At 49.0% G+C, this 20,939-nt stretch overlaps 1 protein-coding gene across 4 annotated transcripts in view; it reads right to left on the reverse strand.

Annotated features, from left to right (window-relative positions):
• FAM13B (family with sequence similarity 13 member B) overlaps positions 1–20,939 on the reverse strand; it is a 446,070-nt gene that overhangs the window by 404,665 nt on the left and 20,466 nt on the right. The window lies entirely within an intron of this gene.

The raw sequence follows: 20,939 nt of genomic DNA on the forward strand, positions 1-20,939 counted from the left end.
GTAGGAGTGGACCTCCAGGTGCGTTCCGAGGCTCGGAGGGAGCGTCTGTCATTGTTGAGCGTGCCATTGTACCACGGTTTGGAGTCCTTTATGGAGGCTCTCTTTAGTTGCAGGGGGGCTACCTCATTAATTATCCTGCTCATGGTATTAAGGTAGTGATTGGTAAGGTCATGGACTTCCGACGATCCCGTGGGAGGCAGGAGTAGGTTGTAACTGGACGATGGGAAGGTGTAAGGGTTTATTTTTTTTGTATCTCTTTTCCAGACTTTAGGTTTTGTGGATTGCATCGAGTTCAGTTTCACTGCTTCCTTGATAAAGAAGGTGATGATATGATGGTCTGACCAGTCACAGGGTTGGATCGAGTCTAGCTGAGTGCAATCTCTTTTTGAGATTATTATATCCAGTATTGAGCCTTTGTCGTGTGTGAGGCTGTTGCATATTTGGGTACGGTCTAGGTCCTCTAAGAAGTTTTTGAAGCTATTCACTATTACATCCTTGTGGTCGTTCCAGTGGTGATTGAAGTCGCCTAAGAATATTTGTGTATTTTGGCGCCCGGTGTTTGTTGATATTATGTCCATGACGTGCTCAATGAAGGCCAGGTTGCCACCTGGTGGATGATATATTGTGTGTAAGGAGCAAAGTGGTTTGTCATTACTGGTGATGTGGAGGCATATGTATTCGCAGGAAGGGAATACCGGGGTAAGTGATCTGTTTACTGATATACTACTCCTGTGTATACAAGCGATGCCCCCGCCTGTTTTATCAGTTCTATCCAATCTGATGATGACATAGTTAGGAGGTACTAGTATGTCAATGATAGGAGAGGAGGATTCATTTAGCCAAGTTTCAGTAAGCAGTATCAAGTCGAGATCTTGTGCGAGAATGAGGTCGGCTATATCTGCTGCGTGTCTAGCAGCCGATCTACAATTTAAGAGGATGCATTTGATGCGGGGCGTGATGAGGGATAAAGTAGGTTCTTGGGTGAGGGGGACTCTTTAGGTTGTTGTCCATGACGCCTTTAATGTTATGTTTGATGGGCCTGTGTGGGTTGAGGGGGATCGTTGGAATGGTCATTGTCAAGGGCGTGATAGGGTTCGTGAGGGCAGGGGCATATGAGTGCAGTAGAGATAGTAGATCCAACTCTGAAAGCGAATTGGTGCTTCGGCGTGGGCGGGTTGGATTATTAATGGCGGGAACTGATTTCCAGCCGGGTAAGAACGGAATAGTGGTGTTTCTTGGGTGCATCAAGGGCCCGCTAGCATTGGGCTGTCTTGTAATTCCAGAGAGCAATGGTTGTTTAGAAAGCAACTCCTTAAATGCTTGGAGTTCTTCTTTGATTTGATTTAATGCACTCATGATCTCATCGAGTCTAGGGTCAGGGGTGTTGAAGAGTGGTGTTATGGTCTGTAATGTGGATGTGACTGGGTGCGTTGGGGTTTGGTCGGGTTTGTGGGCTAGTGCAGGTATGGGTGGTGTGGGAGGAGGTGTAGCAGGCACAAGAGGATGATGAGGGGATGTGGAAGGTTGAGCTGTTGATGTGGAAGGCTGGGAAGAGGGTGTAGGAGGTGTACTTGGGGACAGAAGGAGCTCAGGTAGTGGTATATCCTCAACGTGGGGATGGAATGTCTGACACTTGTATCGGGTGTGTTGGGCTGGACTGAGGGCTATCTGTGCAAGGAGTCACAGAGGGTAACGGCGATGGGCTATGTTCCTTCCCTAAACAAAAACCTTCAAATTGGAAAACCCTGGCCACATGTCAGCCCCTGGTAAATGGTACCTTAAGTACCCAGGGCCTTGTGACCAGGGAAGGCCTCTAAGGGCTGCAGCACTCATTGTGCCACCCTTAGAGGCCCTGTACCCTAACACACACACACACACACACACACCCTACCTTGCAGGCCGAGTGTCTGGGTGCAAGACAAAACAAAGTCGACATGGCACACATCCCTGTGTGCCATGCCCAACACCTACACTGAATGAATGAATGAACACCTACACTGCCCTGGCATACATCAGCCACCCCTCTAGCTGGGTGCCCTATGCTAGTGGTGTCGGCACAGGAGCATGAGCCCTGTGCCCCTACAGTACCCAGGTCCATTCCTGGGCACTGTAAGTGCAGTGCTGCCATTTAAGAGTACATGGTGATGAGAGCTCGTCAAACACGACCTCCACAGCACCATAATGACAACACTGAAGACTGAGAAGTTTGGTATAAAACTTCTCAGCACATTAAACCCACACTGATGCCAGTGTGGGATTTAATGTACCAAGCACCACAGAGGGCATCTTAGAGATGCCCCCTGAAACCTAACCTCCAATCCACGTCTCGTCTGAGAGGCTGCCACACAGCAGACATGTTGCTGGACCCCTGGGTAGGAGAGCTGCTGCTCTCCTGGGCCTGCAACAATGCACATCCTGGGCGAGGTGCTAGGTCTCCTCCCCCAGGATAGACAGGGGGGAAGCTTCAAAAGGCATGCCGCCTCTGAGAGCTTCCCCGGGCCACTTGCAACCCCCACTCTGGCGGGAAGCCTGGCCGGAAACCCCAAATAAGCCTAGATCTCACTCACTCCCCTGAGAGAGGTGACTGCAACAAGGAAAGCGACTTTCCATGCAAGGAACTGCAGTTCACATTTGTATAGAGGTTGAAATGGGGCACCCATGAGTCTAGTAAGGACAATGTTTGGATTCAACACTGGAGAGTGTGGTAGTGTAGGAGGAATTATTCTTTTAAGGCCTTTCATAAAGACTTTGATAGCAGGTACTCTAAACAATGACAAATGTCTGTTTTTTAGGTAGGCGGAAAGGGAAGCCAGATGTAATCTTCTAGAGGAGTATGCTAGATTGCATCTTTGTAGATGCAGCAACTAAACAAGCATTGGCATAGCCAATAGGTCTCGCCTTTGGGACCTTATAAGTATTTAACTATGCAGCACAATATCCTTGGTGCAACATGAACTGTTGCATGGCTAAACACTTATAATGTCCCAAAGGTGAGACCTATTGGCTATGCCAATGCTTGTTTTATTCTGAAGCCCATTTATCATATTTTGAACATTTTTGCTCGATGTATCTGCCTCCTATGCGGAGGGCTCGGCTCGGGTCATGGTTGGTGGAGGCAAGCTAGATCCTAGTCTCGGCTCTGCCTGTTAATTCACTGTCTCGCCCAACTAGAACGTGCACAATTATGCAAATGGTGGCATCTGTACACGAATGAAGAGATTTCTATAGCGGTTTTATGTAGCGTGAACTCGACCAGAAGGTATCGAAGCGCTTTACATGAGCACCAGTTACGTTACACAAGGACACATTCATTTTTTGGTAGGCATGGGGAGATTAAGTGATTTGCCCTGAATCCCAGGATGTTCAGCCGACGTTGCGGCTTTAAACTGGTTCCCAAGTTCCATGGTTGGCAGCTCTGGCCGTTAGGCCACATCCTCTCTTTGTCAGACTGAGGGGTTCACTAGACTTCACTGCCTTCCAGGGGGTGGGCGGGTGTTTTCTATAGCAGGGCCCTACAGTCAGAAAGCATTGATTTACACAGAACCAATTTCCAGAAGCCAGCACTGAATGCGAAATGCACAGCTTCTTTAGTGCCATCTTTTGATAAATGGAGGATTTATTTAAACCTCGGATTACTGATTGAAGAAGAGTTCAGGAGAGAAGGGCAGGGGAGGTCTTTTAAATGTTCACTCTGGAAGCAATAAAAAAACGTAAACAGAGTTGATACACTATCCTGAGAAATGGCATATTAATTTTAAATAAGAGCGAGAGGGAGAGAGTGTGTGTTTTAATAATGTATAGTTTCGTAGCAGGGGCGTCTTAAAGATAAGGGCGTGCAGTATGTAAAAGAGAAATGATATGCAGGACCAGGTTAAACCGGATTACTAAAACTATGATGTGTTAGAGGGGGAGAGGGAGGAGAGGGGGGGCGTGACCTGGGCTCTTTGAAATACACCAAGTTGCACAGCTGGTTCACACAATTTTTACTATTTCAAGCACATCGAGATGAAGTGATCTGCCCAGAATCACACGATGTACCACGCGAAGCCACGATTGAACCGCAGATATCCAGGTTGCCAACTCGGGCTCAAGATACTAGTCCGCGTCTCCCATTTAAAGCAACTCTTACATTTAAACAAACCTCAGGCGATCCAGTGACTGCATAGAATTAGCAAGTTATCTTCCAATACGAGACACCTCCTCTGATGGCCAGGAATGTTTATGTTCTGTGAAAGTTAAGTCCTATCGCAAGAACAATCCTGTACTACTGTTTCCGATTCCATTTCTCTCGTGGCGCTTAGCGCACATGTGCACTTTTTGTTCTATATTTAAAGCGCTTTCCCATTTTCGCATGCCTTCTGAAACAAACAGGACACACACGTAGACTTTTGTCTCAATACATACACGTTTACTTTGAGTTTCTGAGCCCGAATTGCAAGCGCTGCCTGGGTGGTATTTTTTTAATGAGGCGCTATTTTACATAGGCGCCATATTACACAGGTGTGCTATATAAAAAGAACGCACGAGGTAACATTAGGTAAAGGCTGGATAACAATGCATAACGTCGCACGAACATTCTTGGATTGCTTAATTTGTACACGTGCGGGTGCTGCAATATTTAGGTAGATGCTAATGTTCATTGTAACTTGACAACCGGTGCAGATTTCAGTGCAAATGGCAAAGAGACACGTTTTGCTCCGCTTTTTCTTTCTACGTCTGTACTTTTTTGCGCAGTAGGACTTACTATGTGTATTACGCCCATGTTGGCACACATGCGCAATGATTTTGACATTGTAAAACAGCATTGCGTGCCAAAAACTGTGCTAAACAGCACACACGTACAAAAAATACTGTGGTGCTAAACAGCACATTTCTGCAAATGACCACCTCTGTTGGACAGTTGGTCATGGACCCGGAAATGCAATGTTCCCAAAATGATACCGTAGGAGAGGAGATCCCATATGCACGTTTATATCGCTGTCAAATATTTCTATTTGGAGTGTTTTATTGCTTATACATTTAATGTGGTTCTATTTTTCTGTCAATATTTCATTGTTCATTTCGCAATCACACGTTTCTCTTTCGTCACAGCAAATTCTTTCACGGTTCTATATGTCAAGTAGTTGTCTGTGACATCATATAATTTTCGGAACACTGAGTTCCATCTGGACACTTCAGGTCTGCACTCGGCCATAATTGGTCCTGTAAACGCATTTGGTCTTAAAATGTGAATTTCCGCCTAAAATAAACTACAAACTCGAAAGCACACCTGTGCTTAAATGCAGCGTCTTTGTTTTTCTATCCAACAGCAGCCCCATCGCTATCAGAAAAAAAATGGGAGCGATTTATTAAAATGTGTGTGTTTAAAGTACTCTGAACGCTCGTTGACAGTGTCAAAAAAATAATAATAAACAGAATCCAACGAAATGCAGGCGCATTATTGACTTTGGACCCTATTCCTAATCAATGTAAAACAGAAATAAAGTTTCCCTGTGATATCAAAGAACGCCACGGAGCTTCATTGGCCCTTCCGTCCAGCAGGGATGATGCGAACAAAAGATAATTATTTACAAAATGGTCAATTAAAGCTTTCCTTATCAGGTGCGACGCGCGCACAATAGCCTCCTAGGGGAGTGAAAAGCGGCCACAGGCTCTCGAGGATGCCTTTAACAGCCCAGGCAGGAGAGCTTTTCACAGCAGATTAAAAACATACGCTAACAATAGTCCTGTAGTTACATCATTTTGCATTTCTTTAACATAGGGTTCATTGTCTGTTTAAAACTTACAGGTTTCGCCCAATGTCTCCCTTCTTATAACTTTAGAACCCTTTACATCACAAAAAAGAACATTTACATACCCGAATGGCTTAAATAAAAGGTACAAGAGCTGAATGTGTTCATCCTTCGAGCTAGAAGTCTCTGTGGGACTTGAGAAGAGATATTTGGGGGAGCGAAAAGTAACCTCAAAACAAGCATTGGCATAGCCAATAGGTCTCGCCTTTGGGACCTTATAAGTGTTTAGCCATGCAACAGTTGCATAACTAAATACTTATAAGGTCCCAAAAGCGAGATCTATTGGCTATGCCAAGCGGCTGTGCGGCCGCAAAAGTGAAAGTGATCGCGATCAAACATCAAAGCGGCCGTGAAAGTGAAAGTAATCGCGGTAAAGCGCGGCATGCGCGCCCGCGCACATGCACTGTAGCTCCAGGCTGGCCTGGTAGCACTTTTTGGAGCCCTCTCCATAAGTCTCGCCAGACCAGCGCATGCGCTGGGTCAGGCGAGACTTAAACATGCGATTATGGCAAGAGATTGCCAGTCATGGATCAAACTCCTGGCAGAACTGGACGAGTAAAGCATGTACTGCGTAAGTAAGCAACAAAGTGGTAGGTCAGTGCAAGATTAAACTGGGCCAGCAGGCCTGTGTCTGACATTTTATCCTATCGTAAAATGTGTGCAGTTTTTGTTCTCTCCTAGTGCCAAATCTGTTCTGTTCAGTTCGAAGGGTGTTGTTTAAAAATCATAACCGGTATCACGAAAAGTAATAAGATAGTTTGTGTACATGTAAATATTTCGGAAGCTTTCAAATGAAGACATGCCCGTCAGGAACGAGGCAGTGTCGCGCGAAGCACGTTCCGCTTTCACTTTCCTCCTTTGTGAAAGGTTTGTTATCTTTATGGGGCCATGTGTTTGAAACACATGGCCCCATAAAGATAACAGAGCTTTTGCGACGACAGTAAGTCAAGTGAGCCAGTCCACGTGGGACGGCTCAAATAGAGAACCTGTACGTCAGCAAGTGCTCTTTCCCAATGGCTGGCCGCCGTTTAGCATAAATGGTGACGCCAGCCAATGGGGAAGAGGAGCGGGGCTTAAAGCCCGATACTGACACTGACCCTAAATCATTAAATCTCACCAGCGAGACTGCGCATGTGCGCAGTCTTAGGCTAGGCCCGACCTAAAAATGATGTTCTGAATTGAAGCATCTAGCGGGTCAATTTTAAAGTTATTGCAGTAAATGATTACATTTTTCCATTTAGCTGCATAGCAAGCTCTAGTAGTGGGGCGCCTGGCTTCTTTAATAATGTTCATACAGTCTGATGGGAGGTTGAGGTAACCGAACTCTAGGACTTCAGGAGCCAGACTGGTAGAATCAGTTGTACTGGATCTGGGTGCCTTATCTCTCCATGATTCTGCGTCAGCAGAGTTGGGGAGAGATAATTTTTGGTGCGGAATTACTGAGAGCTCGAGGCGTGTTGTGAACCATGGTTGCCGGGTCCATGTGGGAGCAACTAGGATCATCTTGAGAGACTGTTATTTGAGCTTGCATACTACTAGTGGAATGAGCGGATGTGGCAGAAAAGCGTACACAAATTAGCCTTACCAGTTCATCCATATCACATTGCCCTTGGACAACAGGTGCAGGAACCTGGCGGCGAAGGTTGGGCATTTTGCGTTTTCATGTGTGGCAAACAGATCTATGTCTGGGTGGCCCCTAATCTGGAAAAAGGGCTGAAGAACTTGCGGATGAAGTTCCCATTTGTGTATCTGCTGAGTGACGACTCAACAGATCTGCAATCTGATTGTTCACTCCTGGAAGATGTTCTGCCAGAAGATATATGTTCTGTGGAATGGCCCATCTCCATATACTTTACGCTAGATGAGACAGCTGCAAAGAATGTATCCCTCCTTGTTTCTGTATGCAATACATTGCTGTCATATTGTCAGTGCGGACTAGGACAGTCTTGTTGAGAAGATGTGATTGGAATTACTTTAACGCTAGAAAAATTGCCAGTAATTCTAGGTGATTGATGCGGAGCACTTTTTGTTGAGTGGTCCACCTGCCCTGAATTGAGTGGTTTAGGAGATGGGCTCCCCAGCCGGTGAGTGATGCGTCCGCTGTTAGCACTATATGTAGAACTGGCTTTAGGAACGGCCGCTCTCTGGAAAGGTTTGGTGCGTTCTACCACTGCAGAGAGCGATGTGTGCGGCTGTCTACCAACACCAGATCTGTAAGCCGACCTCGAGTCTGGCTCCACTGAAGTGCTAAGCATTCCTGTAGAGGGCGCATCTTTAGTCTTGCGTGAGGAACAATGAAAATGCAAGAGGCCATCATTCCTAGGAGCTGCATAAACACTTGAGCTGGGAGATGGTTGGGGTTGAAATTTGGTGATGAGGGTTTGCATACTGGCTTTCCTTGCTGGATTGGGGTATGCTAGAGCTTTGGAAGTGTCTATTGTGGCTCCTAGATACGGATGCATGTAGGAGGGCTGAAGGTGCAACTTGGTGTAGTTTACTGTGAACCCCAAGTCGTGTAGTAGCTGAATCGTTTGGCAAGTGTGGTAAACACACTGGCTGTATGACTTGGCTTTTATTAGCCAGTCGTCCAGGTATGGAAACACATGGATCTGCTGCCTTCACAGGTGTACTGCTACTACCGCAAGACACTTTATGAACACCCCGAGTGCTTTTGAAACTCCGAATGGAAGAACCTTGAACTGATAGTGTTGGCCGTCCACTGTAAACCTTAGATATTTCCTGTGATCAGGGTGTATGGGAATATGGAAGTAGGCGTCCTTGAGGTCTAATGTGGCAAGGAAGTAGCCTTGTTTGAGCAGTGGAAGGACTTGTTGAAGAGTGATCATGTGGAAATGATCTGACTGTATGTAGAGATTGAGAGGTCGCAGGTCGAGTATTGGCCGACATAACCCTTGTTGGGGGAGGTTTGTGTGGGACTTTTGTAGGAGGAGGAGGCAGTATCTGTACTGATGTTTTTGGATGCGCCCCTATAAAAGGAGCAACGAAAGGAGCCTCGTGTAGATGGACTGTAATGCTCCCATAGATTTTGCAGTCTGTGTCTTTTTTCATTTTCTCTAATGTGTCTACAGCTGGGCCAAAAAGTTGTCCCCGATTGATCGGCCGATTGAGGATAGCACCTTGTACTTCTTGTTTGAACCCAGAAACGCGCAACCATGCATGCCTTTGTACTAACACACTAGTGTTGATTGATCTAGATGCAGTATCTGCTGCATCGAGAGCACATTTAATGGATGAGTTTGTGATTAATTTGCCTTCCTGAATCAAATCATTGGCTTTGGCCTTTTATTGATCAGGCAAATGCTGCATTAGGGACTCCAGTTCATCATAGTGAGCCCTGTCGTATCTGGCAAGTAATGCTTGTGCATTAGCTATCCTCCAGTGATTAGCTGCCTTGGAGGCCACTTGTTTGCCTGAAGCATCTAGTAATTTAGACTGTCTGGAGGTGGAGCTTCACAGGAGGTTTTAGAGTTAGCACACTTTCTGGCATTGGACACTACCAGGGAATCTAAGGGGAGTTGTCCTTTAGTGTAGGTGGGATCATTAGGGGCGGGTTTATATTTGTTATCAATCCGAGGATTGATCATTCTGGTCCTGACGGTGTCATTGAAGACATCTGGAGCGTGTTTGATGACACCTTTAAGCATGGGTAATGTTAGTACTGTCTTTTGAGTCTATGCAAAAGTGTCCACTAGGAAGTCTTCCTCTGTGGGGTCTGAATATATTTGGACGCCATGATATTGGGCAACGCTATCAACAAGCTGATTAAACCCAATGTTGTCATCTGCGGAGACGGTCTAGTGGGGTATGCATCTGGATCAGGAAGATCTGGAGGATCTACGACGACATTGTAGTCGTCCAATGCGTCTGGTGGTATGTTATTGTCATCATCAGGATCAGTGAAAGGGTCATTATTTCCTTCCCCACCCCCTAGGTCATCATCATCCTGTGGTGGTGGTGAATATGGGGAAAGTATGGGAGACTTGAGGAGAGGTAGGCTTAGGAGGAAGAACAGGAGAAGAAGGTCTTAAAGGTTAAGTTGCAGTCTTTTTTCTTTACAGGCACCTCAGGGATGTGTGGGGTGTCCAATTTCCTCGTGTGGCGCGTTGACAATATGTCCTGTTTTAGGGTCCACATGGTGAGTTTTTTGCTTCGTATCGATGGGATCCGGCAGAAATAGTTCTTTCTCTTAGATGGTGGCATTCTGCGACGATTTTTTCGGTTGCAAATGCGGTTTGTATTTCGGATCTGGGGCCTTAGAAGGGGTTTGTGTGTCTTTTGGCTTCAGTGTCGTGTCCAAAATCTTTTTCGGATCCGAAGGTTTTCGTGGTGTCTTCAATTCCGAGGCCTTGTGTTCTTTGGGTGCTGAGGCCTTTTTGGAGCCCGCGGGAGTAGGATGTGTTCCCGCTTTCAGTACCGACTAGGTTTTTGGGGCACTGGCGTGCGGCTTGCTCGGTCCCAAGCTGACAGAAGACTTCTCCTTTGTCTTTGGAGCCGGGCAGGGGGGCGGGGCTTCTGAAGTTTTCTTTTGGTCACGATGTGGTCATCTGCTTTGGATACGATATAGAGATCCTCTGAATGCTCTGCCTCTGGAACGTCTGGGCCTTCATCAAAGATGTCCTCTGGCACCAGAGCAGCCTGTTGCGCCATGACGTGTTGTCGAGCCCAGCGATCAGGGATAGTCTTCTTGGAGCAGAAGGACGCACAGGATATCAGGAACAAGATCATCCAGGTTAAGGATTGCTCCACGGAGAGCTGAGGAACAAGATCATCCAGGTTAAGGAATGCTTCACGGAGAGCTGAGGAACAAGATCATCCAGGTTAAGGAATGCTCCACGGAGAGCTGAGGAACAAGATCATCCAGGTTAAGGCATGCTTCACGGAGAGCTGAGGAACAAGATCATCCAGGTTAAGGAATGCTTCACGGAGAGCTGAGGAACAAGATCATCCAGGTTAAGGAATGCTTCACGGAGAGCTGAGGAACAAGATCATCCAGGTTAAGGAATGCTTCACGGAGAGCTGAGGAACAAGATCATCCAGGTTAAGGAATGCTTCACGGAGAGCTGAGGAACAAGATCATCCAGGTTAAGGAATGCTCCACGGAGAGCTGAGGAACAAGATCATCCAGGTTAAGGAATGCTCCACGGAGAGCTGAGGAACAAGATCATCCAGGTTAAGGAATGCTCCACGGAGAGTGGCCTGCAGGTGAGCCGGTCCCAGCCATGCCTGGTCTAAGCGTCCTGAGGAACGGCGGCGAACAAAATCTGCAAACTGAGGCAGAAGAACTCTGACTAATAATTCTCCCAAATTCAGAATGTCCAGGGAGGAGGAAGTCACCCTATTGTAATGAAGCGTAAGTAAACTCTTTCAGTGGGAAGGTTGCATAGAGAGAGTGAAAACTGAAGGGTATTGCCTCCCTAGAGAGGCTAGAATGTGTATTTATAATGTAGGACTGTCATAAATATATTGGCCTAGGCTGACCGGCCTTTGTTTTCTGTTATTTTGAGGTTTTCAACAACAACGAAATTATATTTAACGAAAGCATGAGTACCCAGGGTGTGGACTAGATAGAAGAGGATTCAAGGTAAATTAACCATCGAAAGCAGGAGAAGCAACCCCAAGCATCTTCTTCACGGTAAGGGATACTGTAAGAAACTAGCTCTATATATACTGCACCAAAGTGAGGTACAGGGTGTATAGAGTCCAAGAGTATCCAGAGGCTTGGCAGAGGCTAAAGTTAGATATAACCTTACTCTCAAAAGTGGTAGCTTGGTCGAGCAGTAAGGCAGTATCAGAGAACAGTGTAAAGCATTTGATGTACACACTCAGTCAGCAAATGGCCTCACACGCTCAAGAACTGAACTCTAGGCCAATTGTTTTTGTATAAAAAGTGTACTGTTTTATTTCTAGAACCAAGCAAGTCTGGTACAGGTAAGCATATAAATACTTTATCTGCAAGATGCGGTTGTTGAATACTTTCAAAATACAGTAGGACTTTGTACCAATTCGGGTTTACAGGGGTTGCAATGCAATGCACAAACTTAGTAGACTCAGTACATAGGAATCAATAGGCTTTTTCAGTAAAAGGCAATTAATTACTTTTCGGATTACTTTTACTAACACAGAGCTGGATGCTAGATTCAAAAACAACAGTTGGACAGAATGCAGAACAAGGTCATACATTCACCCCAGTACAGAGATCTGGGCCTAAATCCATCTTTTTTTGCTCACCATGCCATTCCAGTTTGAACCCAGCCATATGCAAATCAGTCTTGACCCTGTGCCTCATGGTAACAGTCCAGCCCGAACTGCTATCCTGGCTGAAGAGGGGTGAAACCCCAAAAACTGCATTCTGTCCATCAACAGTTCTTTTTGCATGTGTCACCCCGATTGGGACGGGTATGCGCAGACATGAGTACAGTGCTCGCCATGCCACTGGAATAAAGAGATCCTGGCTGAAGGGGGGGTATAACCCCGAAACCGGTCCTAGGATGCTTGGTTCCAGTCCAGGGAGGACCTGGCTTGTCCGTCTGGGTTTGACTGTTCCCATTGGGCACAGGGTCAAGACTGATTTACATATGGCTGGGTCCAAACTGGAATGGCATGGTGAGCAAAAAAACGTATTATTTAGGCCCAGATCTCTGTACTGGGGTGAATGTAGGACATTGTTCTGCATTCTGTCCATCAACAGTTCCTTTTGCATTTAGAGCCTAGATTCAGCACTGGGGCATTTCCTGAAAACAATTGAGTAAATGCGTTTTACTTAGTTGTACGATTTTTAAAGAATATTATTGTATTTCAAAAGTTGACACTTAGAATCACCAATGTTATCCTATAGGACAAAATTCACTTAGCAGGTAAGTTACTTTAACGTAACTTTTTCTTACTCAGTGCTGGATCCTAGATTCAGCACTGGGACATTTCCTGAAAACAGTTGAGAAAATGCGTTTTGGTTAATCAGGTGATTTTTAAGGAATATTCTCAGTTTTCAAAAGTCAACACTTGGAAACTTTTTGAGAGAAAAAGTGTCAATGTTATTCTATGAGGAAAAAGACGTAATCGGTCTTTTGAGTTAGGGTTCTGGGGTAAGACTCAGGCGTCTCTCAGGGTCAGTGATGCACTGTTTCGCCCCCAGTGGCACTAGGGCGGCCGGGTGCAGAGTGTTGAGGCCCAATGTTATCCTATGGAGGATAGGGGGGGGCTCCGGTTGGTGGCTACTGGCAAGCAGGCCACAGGGTTGTGGGAGCAAAGCTCCTAGGGTTAAGCTCAGGGCAAGTTGGGGACCACTGTTAGCACCAAAGGGCACCCTCAGCGGTTGCAGGGTGCTGTTTTGAGGTCGGGTGACCTGTTAATTTCAATGGAGATTCTCCGGGACAAAAACACTGCAGGCTCAGGGACGAGGATCTTCCACGAGTGACCATCACTTCGAGAAGTAAGTTGGGACATAGAGGGTTGGTTAGAAACCGCCGGGTTGGGCACAAAAGGCCGTGGGGCATCGGGTGCAGGGGTGCCATCGGATTTTCCTACCCTCTCTGGTCGCGGTAGGGGGGGGGTCCTCTGGATTGAGGCTGCATGCGTCGTCAGGAGGCTTGAGGTAGGTCAGGGATCGCAGGGATCGCCGGATCTTGGGTCAGGATCGCCGGGGGGTACGGGGGACTCCTCATGGTGTTTGTTCATTCAAACACAGGCTGGGCACGGCGGGTGCAGTGTGTGCAGGATTCGCGGTTCCTGGCTGGCACCAGAAGCTGCAGTTCAAACATGTCCGGTGTTCACGGGAGAAACAGCTTGGAAAGTGAAGGCAGGCAGGTCCTCCGGGGTTTTTGAGGTTGCTGTCTGCTGGAAACAACAGGGTTTTGCAGGAGCAGGTTCGAGGGGAGACAGGCATGTAGGGGTGGGGCCAAGTCAGTGGGTGTTGTCCTCTTGTTAGTTCTGCACGGCTTCTCGTCCTCCTTCTCTTCTTATTGTGGTTGCTGGATCTGAGGAAGGAAGGTTCAAGGTGCCCCTAAATACTAACTTTAGGAGTGTTACTGGTAGGTAAAGGGCAGGGACCAATGGGACCCTTTCCTGGGGTGGATACACCCCCTATTCTACCACTCTCCAGTGATAGGGGGGGGGGGGCGAGGAGCCTGTCCCTGGTATGCTGGGTCCCCCCATCCTCAAGATGGTGGGGACTCTAGGTTTTGCTTCACCTCGCCTCCCCCACCTTAGGGGTGGAGTTGGCAGAGGTGGGCACACCTCTCTTCCTCACTTGTTTTTCCCGCCGGTTCTCCCGCCTAAAGTGGGGGGTAGAACCAGTGGGGACCAGTTGCTGGGTACTGCAAGTGGTCTGGAGAGGCTCACAAAGGCGGCATGCCTTTGAAGCTTCTCCTTCGTGAACACTGTCCATCCTGGGGTAGGAGGCTTGGCACCTTGTCCCAGGATGTGCATTGTTTCAGGCCCCCGAGAGCAGCAGGCTCTCGACCCAGGGGTCCAGAAACATGTCCGGTGGTGGCAGCCTGCGCAGCCACTCAGTCAGGTCACTGGGAGTTGGTCGTGTTTCAGGGGGCATCTCTAAGATGCCCTCTGTGGTGCATTTTACATTAAATCCCACACTGGCATCAGTGTGGGTTTAATGTGCTGAGAAGTTTGATACCAAACTTCCCAGTCTTCAGTGTAGCATTATGGTGCTGTGGAGTTCGTAATGACAACCTACCAGCACCATATACTCTTAATGGCAGCACTGCACTTACAGGGCCCAGGAATGGACCTGGGCCCATTAGGTTTAGGCTTCAATGCAGGTTTAGGGAAGGAACACAGGCCCTGGGCACCTGATTGGCAGGAGCCCAGGGCACACTCAAAGTACATCAGCAATTCAGCAAACAGTGGGGGCATACCATGCAAGAAAGAGGGCACTTTCTCACAGATACCCTAGACATAGAGAGGGTCTTAGTGGTGGTCAAGAATAGGAGAACGCTTACAGTGGCCAACATAAGACTCTTATAAACCCGCTCTGAAAGCAAAGAGGAAAACTTAGTCATCAAGATGTTGAGGCATGCCTTCTGCAGACTGCAAGAACGAAGGTGAAATAGAAGAAAAGGCAATAATCGGTTGCAGGACCCAAACGGCACAATAACGAGTCATCGGATACAGAAAGGCTAATAATGCATTACAGGCCACGACAACACCACAGATGGAGGCAACGAGAAAGGGCAACGAGAGAGGGCAATAACCAGCCACGGGGACCCAGGAAGGAATGAGGACCAACTAAAATCAAGATCTAAATCAGGAAACTCGCAAAGAGGCGAGAAGAAACGCACCAAAGTTCAGACAGGGGCTCGAGAATGGCCATGGGTCAGAGGAGCTTCAGGGTGGGGGCTCTAGAAGGGCCATGGGTCAGAGGAGCTTCAGGGTGGGGGCTCTAGAATGGCTATGGGTCAGAGGAGCTTCAGTGTGGGGGCTCTAGAAGGGCCATGGGTCAGAGGAGCTTCAGGGTGGGGGGCTCTAGAATGGCTATGGGTCAGAGGAGCTTCAGGGTGGGGGCTCTAGAAGGGCCATGGGTCAGAGGAGCTTCAGGGTAGGGGCTCTAGAACGGCCATGGGTCATAGGAGCTTCAGGGTGGGGGCTCTAGAACGGCCATGGGTCAGAGGTGCTTCAGGATGGGGGCTCTAGAAGGGCCATGGGTCAGAGGTGCTTCAGGATGGGGGCTCTAGAAGGGCCATGGGTCAGAGGAGCTTCAGGGTGGGGGCTCTAGAAGGGCCATGGGTCAGAGGAGCTTCAGGGTGGGGGCAATAGAATGGAGGAGTTTCAGGGTGGGGCTCTAGAATGGCTATGGGTCAGAGGAGCTTCAGGGTGGGGGCTCTAGAAGGGCCATAGGTCAGAGGAGCTTCAGGGTGGGGGCTCTAGAACGGCCATGGGTCAGAGGAGCTTCAGGGTGGGGGCTCTAGAACGGCCATGGGTCAGAGGAGCTTCAGGGTGGGGGCTCTAGAAGGGCCATGGGTCAGAGGAGCTTCAGGGTGGGGGCTCTAGAAGGGCCATGGGTCAGAGGAGCTTCAGGGTGGGGGCTCTAGAATGGCCATGGGTCAGAGGAGCTTCAGGGTGGGGGCTCTAGAATGGCCATGGGTCAGAGGAGTTTCAGGGTGGGGGCTCTAGAATGGCTATGGGTCAGAGGAGCTTCAGGGTGGGGGCTCTAGAAGGGCCATGGGTCAGAGGAGCTTCAGGGTGGGGGCTCTAGAAGGGCCATGGGTCAGAGGAGCTTCAGGGTGGGGGCTCTAGAATGGAGGAGTTTCAGGGTGGGGCTCTAGAATGGCTATGGGTCAGAGGAGCTTCAGGGTGGGGGCTCTAGAAGGGCCATAGGTCAGAGGAGCTTCAGGGTGGGGGCTCTAGAACGGCCATGGGTCAGAGGAGCTTCAGGGTGGGGGCTCTAGAACGGCCATGGGTCAGAGGAGCTTCAGGGTGGGGGCTCTAGAACGGCCATGGGTCAGAGGAGCTTCAGGGTGGGGGCTCTAGAAGGGCCATGGGTCAGAGGAGCTTCAGGGTGGGGGCTCTAGAAGGGCCATGGGTCAGAGGAGCTTCAGGGTGGGGGCTCTAGAAGGGCCATGGGTCAGAGGAGCTTCAGGGTGGGGGCTCTAGAATGGCCATGGGTCAGAGGAGCTTCAGGGTGGGGGCTCTAGAATGGCCATGGGTCAGAGGAGCTTCAGGGTGGGGGCTCTAGAATGGCCATGGGTCAGAGGAGCTTCAGGGTGGGGGCAATAGAATGGAGGAGTTTCAGGGTGGGGCTCTAGAATGGCTATGGGTCAGAGGAGCTTCAGGGTGGGGGCTCTAGAAGGGCCATGGGTCAGAGGAGCTTCAGGGTGGGGGCTCTAGAAGGGCCATGGGTCAGAGGAGCTTCAGGGTGGGGGCTCTAGAATGGAGGAGTTTCAGGGTGGGGCTCTAGAATGGCTATGGGTCAGAGGAGCTTCAGGGTGGGGGCTCTAGAAGGGCCATAGGTCAGAGGAGCTTCAGGGTGGGGGCTCTAGAACGGCCATGGGTCAGAGGAGCTTCAGGGTGGGGGCTCTAGAACGGCCATGGGTCAGAGGAGCTTCAGGGTGGGGGCTCTAGAACGGCCATGGGTCAGAGGAGCTTCAGGGTGGGGGCTCTAGAAGGGCCATGGGTCAGAGGAGCTTCAGGGTGGGGGCTCTAGAAGGGCCATGGGTCAGAGGAGCTTCAGGGTGGGGGCTCTAGAATGGCCATGGGTCAGAGGAGCTTCAGGGTGGGGGCTCTAGAATGGCCATGGGTCAGAGGAGCTTCAGGGTGGGGGCTCTAGAATGGCCATGGGTCAGAGGAGTTTCAGGGTGGGGGCTCTAGAATGGCTATGGGTCAGAGGAGCTTCAGGGTGGGGGCTCTAGAATGGCCATGGGTCAGAGGAGTTTCAGGGTGGGGGCTCTAGAATGGCTATGGGTCAGAGGAGCTTCAGGGTGGGGGCTCTAGAATGGCCATGGGTCAGAGGAGTTTCAGGGTGGGGGCTCTAGAATGGCTATGGGTCAGAGGAGTTTCAGGGTGGGGGCTCTAGAATGGCTATGGGTCAGAGGAGTTTCAGGGTGGGGGTCTGACCGATTTAGTTGGTGAGTTTTGGACCGCACATGTTCATACTTAACCTAATTGGTTGTGAAATGGATTTACAGAGACCGTACAGGTGCGGAAGTGTACTAAACCAAGTTTGATCTTTCATACAGGGTACTTCCCAAGAGGGGTATCTGTAGGAAGTAGGCTCTGTATATACTATACCAAAGTGAGGTATAGTGTGCACAGAGTCCAGTGGAACCCAAAGGTAGGCACAGGTAAGGTAGATAGCACCTCACTCTCTATTTGTGGTAGTGTGGTCTAGCAGTAAGGCAGTATCAGAGGACAGTGTTAAGCATTTGTTGTACACAATCAGGCGAGCAATGATGTCACACACTCAAAGACTGAACTCTGATCAATTGCTTGTTTTAAAAATAATTCTTTAGTTGCATTTTATTTTTAGAATCAATCCGGACTTGGTACAGGTAAATAGAATTTTAGTTTTCAAGACAGATTGATCAACGAGAACTACTTGGATTACTCTTTCTACTCTGTCATTTGCTTACATATCACACTGGAACATTTCCTAGATACAAAGGTAGGTAGGTAAAGCACTTCATAAAAAACAGTTTTAGGTTTCTATACAAACACTCAACAGTTACAGGGGGTGTGGAATTTGATAAAATATCGACTTGTCCATGGGGCAGGTTGCGTCATAAATCTACTTGTCCTGTAACAATTTCACTTGACCCATGTAATGCGACGACAAATTATGGCAGCAATCTCATTATCTAAAAGCTCTGAAAGAGCCTCTGATCACGCCAGAGCTCCTTCTAAAGTAGGGTTTGAATACTAGCATGTCCCTTATGTTGCCATGTTTCCGCAGATCGACATACTGGGGCTGAAGGTAATGGAAAGCAATAGTTCCAGGGATGGAATGCCCTTTAGAGTCTGTGCAAACCTACTAACATGCATGTTTTAAGGGTTTTCACCAACTCTTTTCTAATAGTTTCCCATAATGAGAAAAAGCTGGAAATGTACTCCTGACAATGGCAGACATAAAACTTCTTCCAGGGTTGGAAAAAAAAGGGGTTGGAGGGAAAGTGAACTTGCAAACAGTCAGATTTTCGCGTGAGCTAATCTACACCTGCATATTTGCTCATGCTTAAAAACAGTTCACAAATATTTTCGGAGTACTATTTTTTGTCCTACTTCTGTAAAGTCTTGTGAATTGACAAAAGCCATACATCTGCATTTCATGCAAGGACATAGGTGCACTTTTGAGACTATTTAATAATTGGGCCCCTAATTAGGTCTGGCATTAACCATGACCTTTTGTGTTTAATAAAATTGTCTCACGGTCTCTACCGGCTAGTTTCACTCTGATCCATAATGTGGTACTGCAAATCGGCAGCCAAAGGGTTTGTGCTGCAGGGGGTTGGGCCTACTTGTCCCAAGGGCAAAATACACATGAAAACTTGTTGCCCTTGACCCCAAAGGTCCTGGGCATCGGGCTACAGGAATTCCACATCCCTACAGTTAGTTTTTCAGAGTAAAACAGTCAATACAATCCTACAGAGAAAAATGAGGTTTGCAGGTAAGTGAACGGTGTTGGGGGTTGAGTTTCTGGGGTTACACCAAGGGTCCCCCCAGGGTCAAGGATGCACTCTTGTTACATCCTCAGCGGCATAAGGGCAGTGCGGAGGCCCAACGTTAGCCTATGGGGCTCGGAGGGCCATTGGTTTGTGGCTGCTCTCGGGCAAGCCACAAGGTTAAGGGAACAAAGCTCCTAGGGTTAAACTCAGGGCAAAGGGGGATCCTAGTTAGCACACAAGTTGCGCCCACAGCGGCACAGGAGCAGCCGGGTGCAGGATCGGCATTGGGGGCCCGTCTTCATTGGGAGATCTCCGTTTGCAACAAACACTACGGGTTCGGGCAAGGAGGCTTCTAGGAGGTGACCACCATTTGGAGAGGTAAGTTGGGGTGCTGGTGGTTGCCTGGTCACACAAGGCCGTGGGGCGTCAGCTGCAGGGGTGCGTTGGGTTTTCCTTACCAGCTCCAGTAGCGGTTGGTGGGACCCCCCAAATAGAGGCTGCAGGTGTCGTCAGGAGGCTTGTGGTAAGGGATTACCAGGGCCCAGGTTAGGATCATGGCGGGGGGGCGGGGAGGGGGGGCCTCCTCGCGGTGTTGGGCCACTCAAACTCTGGCTGTGGGCCATAGGCGACAGGTGGTGCAGACTCACAGATTCGGCCCGAGTGTGGTTCTTGAACAAGCCCAGTTCTCACGGGAGACAAAGTCTTTGTAGGGGAGGCACGGCAGGTCCTCTGGGTTCAGGGGGGGCTGCAGGCCAAAGGACGCGCCGGGGTTCTGCTGGAGCAGATAGAGGTCGGGACAGGCTGGTAGGGCTGGGGCCAAGGCAGTTGGTGTCGTCCTCTACTTCCTTCAGCATGGCTCTTCGGTCCTCCTCCTTGCTTGTCTGAGGAAAGGTTCGGGTCCATCCCATGGGGTGTGTACACCCCCTATTTTGCCACCCTCCAGTGGGAGGAGGCATTAGCCTCACTCTTGTTGGCTGCCCCCTTCCCCCCCCCCCCATCTTTTAAGATGGTGGGGACAGAGTTGTGCTTCACCTCCCCCACCTTTATGGGTGGGGTTGGCAAAGGTGGGCACGCCTCTCCTCCCATCTTTGTTTTCCCGCTGATTCTCCCGCCCAAAGTGGGGGTCAGAACCGGTGGGGGCCAGTTGCTGGGAGTAGCAAATGGCTGGGTCAGCTCACAAAGGGAGCAAGCCGTTGAAGCTTCCCCTTCGTGGACCCCGGCCACCCTGGGGGGAGGGGGGGGAGGAGGATTAGCACCTCGTCACAGGATGTGCATTGTTTCAGACCCCCGAGAGCGGCAGGCTCTTGACCCGAGGTCCAGAAACATGTCTGGTGGTGGCAACTGACAAGCAGCCAGTCAGTCAGCCAGGACACTAGAGTTTGATCGTTTTTCAGAGGGCATCTTGAAGATGCCCTCTGCATGCATTTTTCGTTAAATCCCACACTGGCATCAGAGTGGGTTTTAATGTGCCGAGAAGTTTGATACCAAACCTCCCAGTTTTCAGTAAAGCCATTAAGGGGTTGTGGAGTTCGTAATGACAAACTCTCAGCACCATATACTCTTAATGGCAGCACTGCACTTACAATGTCTAATAATTGGCTTAGACACAGTAGGGGTACGGGGCTCATGCACCTGTACCCTCACCACTGATATAGTTCACCCTGCTAGAGAGGTGTATTACCTATACCATAAGCAGAGGGTTGTAGGCATGGCACACAGATATGTGCCATGTAGACTCTTCATCTTTGCTCTGCACCAAAACACGCAGCCTGCAAAGGCAGTGTGTGGATGTCAGGGTACAGGGCCTCTAAGGGTGGCACAATAAATGCTGCAGCCCTTAGAGGCCTTCCCTGGTCACAGTGCCCTTGGTACCCATGGTACTTTCTACATGGAGCTTAACTGGCCAGGGATGTGCCAATTATGCGTAGCAAGGTACAGTTTTAGGGAAGGAACATAGGCCCTGGGTACCTGGTTAGCAGGACCCTAGGGCACACTTAGTCAAAGAGAATCAACTTCT

Source organism: Triturus cristatus, chromosome 10 (genome assembly GCF_964204655.1).
Source record: "Triturus cristatus chromosome 10, aTriCri1.1, whole genome shotgun sequence".
Taxonomy (NCBI): Eukaryota; Metazoa; Chordata; class Amphibia; order Caudata; family Salamandridae; genus Triturus; species Triturus cristatus.